Source organism: Dama dama, chromosome 18, assembly GCF_033118175.1.
Source record: "Dama dama isolate Ldn47 chromosome 18, ASM3311817v1, whole genome shotgun sequence".
Classification (NCBI taxonomy): domain Eukaryota; kingdom Metazoa; phylum Chordata; class Mammalia; order Artiodactyla; family Cervidae; genus Dama; species Dama dama.
The window spans coordinates 73,760,872-73,772,345 of NC_083698.1; the positions used below are offsets into that span (position 1 = coordinate 73,760,872).

Sequence of the window (11,474 nt, forward strand, 5' to 3'; positions counted from 1 at the left end):
ACCCTGCAGCAGGCCACCACCGACCGACACCTCCGCTGGAGACTCCTGGACACTCACGGGCAAGTCTGGGTCAGTGTCTTTTGGGGTCCCTGCTCCTTTCTCCTGGGTCCTGGTGTACAAGGTTCTGTTGTGCCCTCCACGAGTCTATTTGCCAGTCCTGTGTAAGTTCTGGTAGCTCTATGGTGGCGTTAATGGTGACTTCCTCCAAAACGGCTTATGCCATACCCAGGTCTACTGCACCCAGAGCCCTTGTCCCTGCGGCAGTCCACTGCTGACCTGTACCTCCACAGGAGATGCTCAAACACAGTTCTGTCTCAGTCTCTGTGGGGTCCCTGAGTCCTGCTGCACACAGGTTTGTTTGAGCCCTCTGAGTGTCTCTGGCGGGAATGGGGTTTGATTCTAAACACAAATTTGCCCCTCCTACCGTCTTGCTGGGGCTTCTCCTTTGCCCTTGGGTGTGGGGTATCTCCTCCCAGCTGCTCCAGCAAAGCGCAGCCACCGCTCCTGACTTTGAACGTGGGTTATCTCCTCACAGCTGCTTGCTCCAGCAAAGCGCAGTCACTGCTTCTGACCTTGGACGTAGGGTATCTCCTCATGGCTGCTTGCTCCAGTGCCACGCAGCTGCCGTGTTCTAGCTATTGTAAATAGTGCTGCAATGAACAATGGGATACATGTGTCTTTTTCAGTTTTGGTTTCCTCAGGGTATAAGCCTAGGAGTGGGATTGCTGGGTCATATGGTGGTTTTATTCCTAGTTTTTAAAGGAATCTCCATACCATCTTTCATAGTGGCTCTATCAACTTTAAAAATATGGAATGCTTCACGAATTTGCATATCATCCTTGCACAGGGGCCATGCTAATCTTCTCTGTATCGTTCCAATTTTAGTATATGTGCTGCTGAAGTGAGCACTAGAAACATGTTTATTATGTGTTCTTAATTGGGAAAGATTAAAGGCAGGAGGAGAAGGGGACGACAGAGGATGAGATGGTTAGATGGCATCACCGACTCAGTGGGCATGAGTTTGGGTAAACTCTGGAAGTTGGTGATGGGCAGGGAGGCCTGGCATGCTGCGGTTCATGGGGTTGCAAAGAGTTGGACATGACTGAGCAACTGAACTGAACTGAACTGAAACAGGTCTGTACATTCTTTGCAGAATGAGTATAACTTTCATTAAATGACTATCACTTTTCTCACTGCAGCAGTAAGTGGCATTCTTAGAAACAGCTAGATTACAAGTTTTCTTAAACACTTCTCTACATGAATTACAGATGGTTATAACTTCCAGTCAATGATATAACACTGTTCTTAATGCAGGAAATAAGTAGTTCTCTGAAGCATCTTTATAACAAGAGTCTTTAAACATTTCTCTAAATGCATTGCAGATGGGTGCCACTTCCATTCACTTGGAAAATCAGAGTGTTTTCACTAACCACTAAATTCGATTAGGATTAATTATAACTGGCTGCAGTTGCTGACTGACAGTGCACTCCGAGAGAAAATTAAGACCATCACAAGCTTCTCTGTGCTTTGGGCAAGCAGCTCTCTTAGATAGTTAGATCTCAGGAAGAATTCGAAGGAACCCAGATTTTTGCATCTGTCCATACATAGAAAAGCACTAAAATCATTCACTTGAGATGTCTGTTCTTTGTGACTAGCAGTAATCTTTTAGCAAGATGTGTGCTAGACTCTGGGCTTCCCAGGTGGCACTAGTGGTAGAACCCGCCTGCCAATGCAGGAGACATAAGAGATGGGGGTTCAATCCCTGGGTCAGGAAGATCCTCTGGAGGAGGGCATGGGAACCCACTCCAGTATTCTTCCCTGGAAAATCCCATGGACAGAAGAGCCTGGTGGGCTATAGTCCATAGGGTCACAAAGAGTCAGACACGACTGAAGTGTCTTAACATGCACACACATGCTAGACTCTAAGTGTCCCATAGCCAAAAATTACATATAAGCTAGCTTCCCTCCGTAGCTCTTCAGAGCAGTTCCCCCAGAACTACTGGGAGGCTGTCTCCTGGGCTATCATCCCCAGTAAGTTCCCTGAATAAAACTTAAACTCACAACTCTTTTCTTTTTCTTGGCAGCACAGCATGTGGGATCTTACTTCTCTGACCAGGGATCGAACTTGTACCCTTTGAATTGGAAGTGCAGAGTTTTAACCACTGGACTGCCAGGGAATTCCCTTAAACTCACAACTCTTATGTTGTGCATTTTTTCTTTAAGTTGATGTACTGATAAAACAGTGTTGTAAGGCAGCATGCAAGTAGGATTCTTAGAAACATCTTTTTAACTGGTGTTCAGAAAGACTCCTGGACTGCGTTTGAGAATGTGTACAATGTCTTTTCATTGGCAGGGCACTGTTTTCAATACAGCATGCAGTAGTGTTCCTGGAAACATCTTTATGACAAGTGTCCCTAAAAAGTTCTATTCATACAGTGTGAAATGTGTGTAACATTTGTTTTCTTTTTTTAGTTGTAATTAATTATTTTATTTAAAAAAAATTGAAGTATAGTTGACGTACAGTGTTGTACTAATTTCTGCTGTATAGAAGTGATTCACTTATATATATATATATATACATTCTTTCTTATAACATTCACTTCCTGATATGACTTTTGCCAATGCAGAAAGCAAATTGTGTGCTTAGAACAATCTTTCCAAAATTGTTCTTAATTCCATCCATGCCTTAATGAATGGGCATAATGTCAATCACTGATGTAGTATTGCTCTCAAGTCGCCTACCAAGCATTGTTTTTAGACATATCTTTATTTCATGTAGTTTTAAACACTTCTTGACATACATTGCAGAAATGGTGCCATTTCCATTCACCCAGGAAACACTGTTAACTTGGCAAGCAAGTAGCATCCTTAGAAACACCTTTATTACAAGGGTTCTCAAAACCTCTCCACATGCCTTGCAAAAGGAGTGCCCCTCCTTCCATGGATATATTACTTTTCTCCACACAGAATGTGTTAATAAGTGGTGTTTCAGAAATGATCTTATTACAGTGTTTAAAACACTTTTGTACATGCTTTATAGAACTGGTATAACCTCCTTTGACTGATATAAAACTGTTCTAAACACAGCAAACAAGTGTTTCTAGAAAGCGTTTTTATTACAAATGGCCTTAAACACTTCTCTACATGAATTGCAGAATGGGTGACAGGTCCTTTCTTGCGTATAAACAGTGTTTTCAATACAGCATCAGGTAGCATTTTTAGAAATGTCTTCTCATTAGTGTTCTTTCACTTGTCAACATGTGCTGCAGCGTGGGTGCGTCTTCCATTCACTGATACATAACACAGTTCTCTCTGCAGCCAGCAAACAGCATTCACAGTAACACCTATTTACTTTATTATAGCTATTAAACATTTTTTACATGATTTGCTGAATAGATATAAATTCCATTAAATGATATAATACTGTTCTCAACACAGCAAATAAGGATTGTTACCAGACACAGCTTTATTACAAATATGCTTGTAAATTTCTCTACATGCATTGCCACATGGGTACCACTACCATTCACTGTTTTAACACTGTTCTCAATGTAGCCACAAGTAGCACTCTTAGAAACATCTTTATTACAAGTGTTCTTTTTTTTTTTTTGGATAGCTATTATTGCCTTAGATGCTTCTTTAAAAATTGAAGTATAGTTGATTTATAATGTTGTATGTATCAGGTGTACAACAAAGGGATTCACTCATACATACATATACGTCTATTTTTTCTGGCTTGTTTTCCCTTATAGGTTTTATTACAAAATACGGAGTGTAGTTCCCTGTGCTCTACAGTAAGTCCTTGTTGTTTATCCATTAGACGTTAAATGTTTATCCACATTATGCAGTGTGTGTGTGAACGTTAACCCTCAGCTCCTAATTTATCTCTGCCCCTACTTTGGTAATCACAAGTTTGTTTTCTATGACTATGAGTGGATCTATTTCTGTTTTATATGTAAGTTTCACTTGCATAATTTTTTTAGATTCTACATATGTGTTATCATATGATATTTGTTTTTGTCTGGCTTACTTCACTTAGTATGATCATCTCTAGGTCCATCAGTGTGGTTGCAAATGGCATTATTTCATTCTTGCTTATGGCTGAGTAATGTTCCATTGTATATATGTACCACATCTTTATTCATCTGTTGATGGATACGTAGGTTACTTCCATGTTTTGGCTATTGTAAATAGTGCTGCTGTGAACAAATAGGGCACATATATATTTTCGAATTATGGTTTTCTCTGGATATATGCCCAGGAGTGGGATTGCTGGTTCATATAATAGTTCTGTTTTTAGTTTTTAAAAGAACTGCTATACTGTTCTCCATAGTGGTATCAATGTTCTTAAACACACCTCTTCATGCCTTGTAGATGGTGCCCACTCCCATTCACCAGTGTACACTGTGCTCAATAAAGAAAGCAAGTACCGTTCTTGAGAAACGTCTTTTTTTTTTTTGCAAATGTTCTCAAATACTTCTCTCAATGCATTGAGAAATGTGCACCACTTCCATTTACTGTTACAACTCTGTGGTCACAGCAGCCAGAAAAAAATGTACTTAGGAACATCTGTATTACAGGTATTCTTAGCACTTCACATGCATCGCAAAACCTGTTCCATTCTCACATATAACTCCGTACTCAATGCAGCAGCAAGTAGTTGTTTAGAAAAATCTTTATTATAAGCATTCCCAAACATTTCTGTACATGTAGTGCAGAATGGGCATAACCTCCATTCACTGATATAACGCTGTTCTCAATGCAGCAAGTGTTAGTGTTCTGAAAAATTGCTTTAAGACAAGTGTATTTAAACACTTCTGTATATGCACTGTTGATGCCTAGAACTGCCACTCACTGATAGAAACTGTTTTCAACTCAGCAAGCAAATTGCAGTTTTAGAAACATCTGTATTATTATAATTGTTCTTAAACTCATCTCTCTATGCATTGGAGAAAGGTTATAAGCTTCATTCACTTATATAACACTGTTCTCAATGCTGCAAGCAAGCAGTTCTCATAGACGTTTTTATTACAAGTGTTTTAGGTGGTGTGGAGCTTTTTCTCTCCCTTTTAATTAACAACTATTTGGATATCCTTAACCAAACAGAAGTGCCTCTGCACATCACATTGTACCTGGACATCCAGGAAGTTCTTACATATCAGATCTCAGTCATGGAATCCATGGAGTTGGCAAGCCACCCCTACCCCTATGCCCTGGGATTGGGTAAGAGGGGAGCTGGTTAGTACAGAACTAGGTGGTTACTCATGGGCAATAAAGAATTTGAGGAGGGCCAGGGTGGCTCAGTCGGTAAAGAATCCGCCTGCAAGGCAGGAGACCCAGGTTTGATCCCTGCGTTGGGAAGATCCCTGGAGAAAGGAATGGCAACCCACTCCAGTATTCTTGCCTGGAGAATTCCATGGACAGAGGAGCCTGGTGGGCTTCAGCCCATGGGGTCGCAAAAAGTCAGACATGACTGAGCAACTAAAAAAAGTCTGCATAAGGGGAGAACTGTGTCATGCCATCAGCATGAGGTAGAGTTTGGATGCAGAGGAAAGGGTAGCACTTGCCAAGGGAGCCTCCTTCCCTACGGCAAAGATGTAACAGGCTGGGCTTCCTGCAGCCGCAGCAGCAGCAAAGTCTCAGGCAGAGTAGTTTGAAAGCAGCCTCTTGATGGAGGACAGGTAAAGTGAAAACAGTGACTGCCTGGCTCCTCCTGCTGGGCAGGTTATGCTTGGAGGACCTTATTTCTCTCCAGCAGCACTGCATTTTCTGAGGCAGGACCTCCATGATGGGGAAGGGAGAAGAAAGGAAGCACGTGGTAACATCTGTGGGCTTTAAACATGCGCAGGTCCTGCCGGCTGCTTCAGGACTTCAGCAGGACCACCCACAAGCCTCTGGGGAGTATCCACTGGAAGATCTCCCCCTGGCCCCGCTGGCGTCTCAAAGCTCCAAGTGCTAAACCCACACGTCTCTGCCCCTAGTCCCCGCCCTCAACCCTGCAGCCAGCTCCTCCCGTGTGCTCCCAAGTGTGGCAGTGAGAACAGGTTAGGTAATCTGAATACTCTCAGAAACATGGACCAGGGTCCGCGGACAAGTGAGAATCAACAAACTGAGGCTACAGTGCCACCTTCTGGAAGACAAAAGAGAGGTTTCCTGCAGCCAGCGTGCGGAGTTATGAGAACAAGAGGAAACTCAGAAGGAAGAATTCTACCCCAGGAGAGGACGAGAGTGGAGCAAGTCTACCCCTTAGAAACCTGGGATCCCTGGAGAAGCAACACCGAAGAACAGTACCTCATCAAAGATAACCAGTAAAGAGACTTCAAACGCTAAAGCAGCAATACAGAAACACAAAGAACTTTAAAAGTCGAGGAAATAACGCCATCACCAAAAGGAATCAACAATTCTCCAAGAGCTGAGCCCAAAGTCCCAGCACACTGCAATCTATAATCAGATAGATTTCAAAGAATTCAAAATAGTGGTACTGAAGAAATTCAGTAAGCTACAAAAAGAATTAAAACAGCTCAGTAGGACTTCCCTGGTGGTGCAGTGGATGGGAACCCACCTGCCAATGCAGGGAACATGAGTTTGATCCCTGGTCCAGGAAGATTCTACATGCTGTGGAGCAACTAAGCCTACATGCCACAACTACTGAGCTTACACTCTAGAGCCCACAAGCCACAACTACTGAAGCCCATGTGCCTAGAGTCTGTGCTCCACAGGAGAAGCCACCACAATGAGAAGCCCACACACTGCAGTCAAGAGTAGCCCTTGCTCGCTGAAACAGAGGAAGCCTGTGCAAAAGCAACAGACCCAGCACAGCCAAAAAAAAAAAAAGCTCAATTATATTAGGAAAAGATACATGAACAAAATGAGCTACTTATGAAAGACATTGAAAATATAAAAAAGGGCCAGACAAAAATTCTGGAGTTGAAGAATTCAGTGAATGAGTTGAAGAATGAAATAGCATCTGTAATAAAGCAGAGGGAAGATAGAATAAATGACTTAGAAGAAAGGAATTTTGAAATAAAGAGTTATACCAGAACAAAGATAAAGAATAAAAATGAGGGGAGGGGGCTTCCCTGGTGGATCGGTGGTAAAGAATCCATCTGCCAGTGCAGGAGACACAGGTTTGATCCCTGGACCAGGAAGATCCCACATGCCTCGGAGCCACTAAGCCCGTGCACCACGACTATTGAGACGGTGCCCTAGATCCTAGGATCTGCAACTACTGAGCCCATGTACCGCAACTACTGAAGCCCTCACAGCCAGGAGCTTGTGCTCCACAATTAGAGAAAGCCCATGCAGCAACGAAGACCCAGCACAGCCAAAATTAAATAATTTTTTTTATATGAGGGGAGAGAACCTATATGTTCTATGGGATTCAATCAATAGGGAATACATTTGAATAATCATGAATCCAGAAATTTGTAGTTTGTGGGTTCTTTTATTGTTTTAAATAAATATTCACTTACACACCTAATTTCTATATTCCTTTCCTTAAAGGACCGCCTTCCACAAAATGGATAAGTTGGAGGTCCCTGCAAATGCTAGATCCAAATCTTGGGCTTCAAAGTTAACCACCCTTTATAAATACAACCCTTCCTCAGTTTAAATACAACCCTTCCTCTGACACTCCTACAAAAACATCTTGGCAATACCAATCAATCATCATTGAGAAAATACAATCTTATATTATTTTTATTTATGCTCTGTGTTTTCCATCTTGCTAGCTAGTCTGCACGCCCCATTATGAACCTGTTCATCCAGTCACTTGTGCACTGAAGAAACAAGTCTTGGATTTGTCACTCCTTCATTGTTCTTCCATAGACCCACATTTCCTAAGTCCAAGGTTACTAGTTGCCTAGGAGATGCCTGCTATTTGATAATGATTGTGACGATACTCATCCTGGGCTTTAAAAAAGCCCCCCCTCCCAAATTCACTTTTGATGTCTCAAACTCCTCCTCTCTCGGGCCTCTATCCGGAACTAGGAGTGACTGTCTCTCCCCACACCTGCTGGGTGTTTTAAAGATCAGTGAAATTGGTCTATCAAACATGTTGAAATCCAGAAACTGTAGCCAAGGAAATGTGAGTCAGAGCCCCCCAAACTGTTTCTTCACTTGGAATTTCCTACCACTCTAAAGTAATCTTTCTTTCAATGATTACAGAGGAACCAATCCAAGTGTTTTCCCACTGTTGTTTGAGTCTTGGGAGGTCAGGCCAGGTGTGTAGGAGCCTCTATGACACACCTTGAGGTAGGGGGCGGGGTTGGGCTGCAGTTTTGCTGCCTCATTGGGCAGTGGGATAATCAATCCCAGCAGCCTGACCCAATCAGAGAGCGGGCAGGGTGCTCCAAGCAAGCAGCCAAGGGCTGATTCAACAAAGATGCTTAGAATCTTTAGATGAAAGTCCTTGCCATTCTGAGAACACAAAGCCACCACAGGATTCTGAAGTAGGAGAACCAGCCACTGTCACAAAGAACCCAACAGTAATTTCCCAGTGTAAATAATATGCTACCATTTCTGTGTATTTTTTTTTAAAGGGACAGAATAACATGTGGCAGAATTCATTTTTGTTTGACTGTGGTTGGACACAGAAGACACAAATTTAAACATTATGCCAAGTGAAAGAAGCCAGGCACAATTGACCATGCTGTGCTGTACTTAGTCGTTCAGTCGTGTCCGACTCTCTGCGACCCCATGGACTATAGCCCACCAGGCGGCTCTGTCCATGGGGATTTTCCAGGCAAGAATACAGGAGTGAGTTGCTATGCCCTCCTCCAGGGAATTGTCCCAACCCAGGGATCAAACCCAGGTCTCCTGCACTGCTGGCGGATTCTTTACCAGCTGAGCTACCAGGGAAGCCCCACAATAGGCCATACATTGTATGATTCCATTGTATCCTTCCATTGTATGATTCAATGTTAAGAGTAGGCAATGTTAACTTATGCTTATATTGCATGTAAGTTATATGCAATGTTAACTTATATGCTTATACTATGTTAATTTATATGCAATGTTAAGAACTGCGAACAGCCAGATGTTCAAGCTGGATGTAGAAAAGGCAGAGGAACCAGAGGTCAAATTGCCAACATCCATTGGATCATTGAAAAAGCAAGAGAGTTCCAGAAAAACCATCTATTTCTGCTTTATTGATTACACCAAAGCCTTTCACTGTATGGATCACAACAAACTGTGGAAAATCCTGAAAGAGATGGGAATGCCAGACCACCTGACCTGCCTCCTGAGAAATCTGTATGCAGGTCAGGAAGCAACAGTTAGAACTGGACATGGAATTGACTGATTCCAAATTGGGAAAGGAGTGCATCAAGGCTGTATAATGTCACCCTGCTTATTTAACTTATATGCAGAGTACATCATGAGAAATGCTGAGCTGGATGAAGCACAAGCTGGAATCAAGATTACCGGGAGAAATATCAATAACCTCAGATATGCAGATTGACACCACCCTTATGGCAGAAAGTGAAGAGGAACTAAAGAGCCTCTTGATGAAGGTGAAAGAGGAGAGTGAAAAAGTTGGCTTAAAGCTCAACATTCAGAAAACTAAGATCATGGCATCCAGCCCCATCACTTCATGGCAAATAGATGGGGAAACAGTGGAAACAGTGGCTGACTATTTTTTTGGGCTCCAAAATCACTGCAGATGGTGATTGCAGCCATGAAATTAAAAGACGCTTACTCCTTGGAAGGAAAGTTATGACCAACCTAGATAGCATATTAAAAAGCAGAGACATTACTTTGACAACAAAGCTCCATCTAGTCAAGGCTATGGTTTTTCCAGTGGTCATGTATGGATATAAGAGTTGGACTATAAAGAAAGTTGAGTGCTGAAGAATTGATGCTTTTGAACTGTGGTGTTGGAGAAGACTCTTGAGAGTCCCTTGGACTGCAAGGAGATCCAACCAGTCCATCCTAAAGGAAATCAGTCCTGGGTGTTCATTGGAAGGACTGACGTTGAAGCTGAAACTCCAATACTTTGGCCACCTGATGTGAAGATCTGACTCATTTGTAAAGACCCCAATGCTGGGAAAGATTGAGGGCAGGAGGAGAAGGGGACAACAGAGGATGAGATGGTTGGATGGCATTATCGACTCAATGCACATGGGTTTGGGTGGACTCCGGGAGTTGGTGATGGACAGGGAGGCCTGGCGTGCTGTGGTTCATGGGGTGGCAAAGAGTCAGACACGACTGAACAACTGAACTGACTGATGTGAAGAACTGACCTGTCAGAAAAGACCCTGATGCTGGGAAAGATTGAAGGTGGGAGGAAAAGGGGACGACAGAGGATGAGATGGTTGGATAGCATCACTGACTGGATGGATATGAGTTTGAGTAAGCTCCATGAGTCAGTAATGGACAGGGAGGCCTGGCGTGCTGCATTCTTTGGGGTCGAAGAGAGTCAGACACGACTGAGCGACTGAACTGAACTGAACTGAAGAGTATGCAAATCCATAGAGAAAGAAAGGAGGTTAGTGGTTGCCAGGTATAATGTTCAGGCCACTGAAAATGGCTATTTTCTTGCTCCCTGTACATCCCCTGCTTGACTGGGCCCTGCTGCACTCACAGGACTATAAAATCCTCTTAATTATAGGGCTTAATTAGTAACTGCCTTTGTGCTTGCCCCCTGCCTGGCCCTGGTTTCCCTGGTAACTGATAAGCCAACCTGACGTCAATTCCCCTATAAATGGCAGCCTCTCCCGAGTAGCAAAGGTGGCTGCCATGTCCTTCCTATCGTCTGCTGCACATGGTGGGATATCGCTCCAGACACTTTGATTTGGTCATGTAAGACCCCCTGTACAGTAAGCTGTTGATGTCTCTGTCACTTGTTCCTGGGCTCTTGCTATGGTCTTGAGGTTAGGCCAATACAAGACTTGCAGGCCTGCAGGGTGCAACCAGCCAGGAAGCTAAGGAAACCCCCGTGAGTGCCAAGATGTCGGTAAATAAGGATGGGAAACAGAGGACTGTGGGGGAAATCCTGAGGTGACCATCCACTAACATGTGAGACCTGTAAGTCTAAGTCTCTTTCCAGCCTAAAAGTAACAGCCCTCTGCTCATGGATCTTCTGACTGCCTGGGATGGCTGGTGGATACAGACAAAACACGAGGACCTGGATTATCTATCAGCTACTTGGGTGTTATCTGTTTGGGTAAGACAAGCCTACCCCCGACCCATCACCCCTAAGCAATTACAGACACATGCTTTAGGGATATTAACTCAGGGACAGGCTTGTGAACTGGACATGGCCAGTCACCCAGAAGGGTTTGGTTGGGGCCTGAGGCAACGGCAAAATAATAAAAGTATTCTTTGACTTCTGGTCCCAGCTATGGAAGGGGGCAGGGCAATGATATGGCAGGATGGGCCAGCTATATGCGTCTACGGTGCCTTACAACAGGTTGCAAGACATTACAGAAGGTCTACACAAGACTGCACAATGCAAAAAGCCACTGTTTGGGGTC

General features: G+C 43.4%; 1 non-coding gene across 1 annotated transcript; it reads right to left on the bottom strand.

The window, feature by feature from the left end:
• Positions 1-802: 802 nt before the first annotated feature.
• LOC133073142 (U6 spliceosomal RNA) lies at positions 803-909 on the bottom strand. Its single transcript, XR_009696852.1, has one exon. It is a non-coding gene; the product is annotated as a U6 spliceosomal RNA (small nuclear RNA).
• Positions 910-11,474: the final 10,565 nt, after the last annotated feature.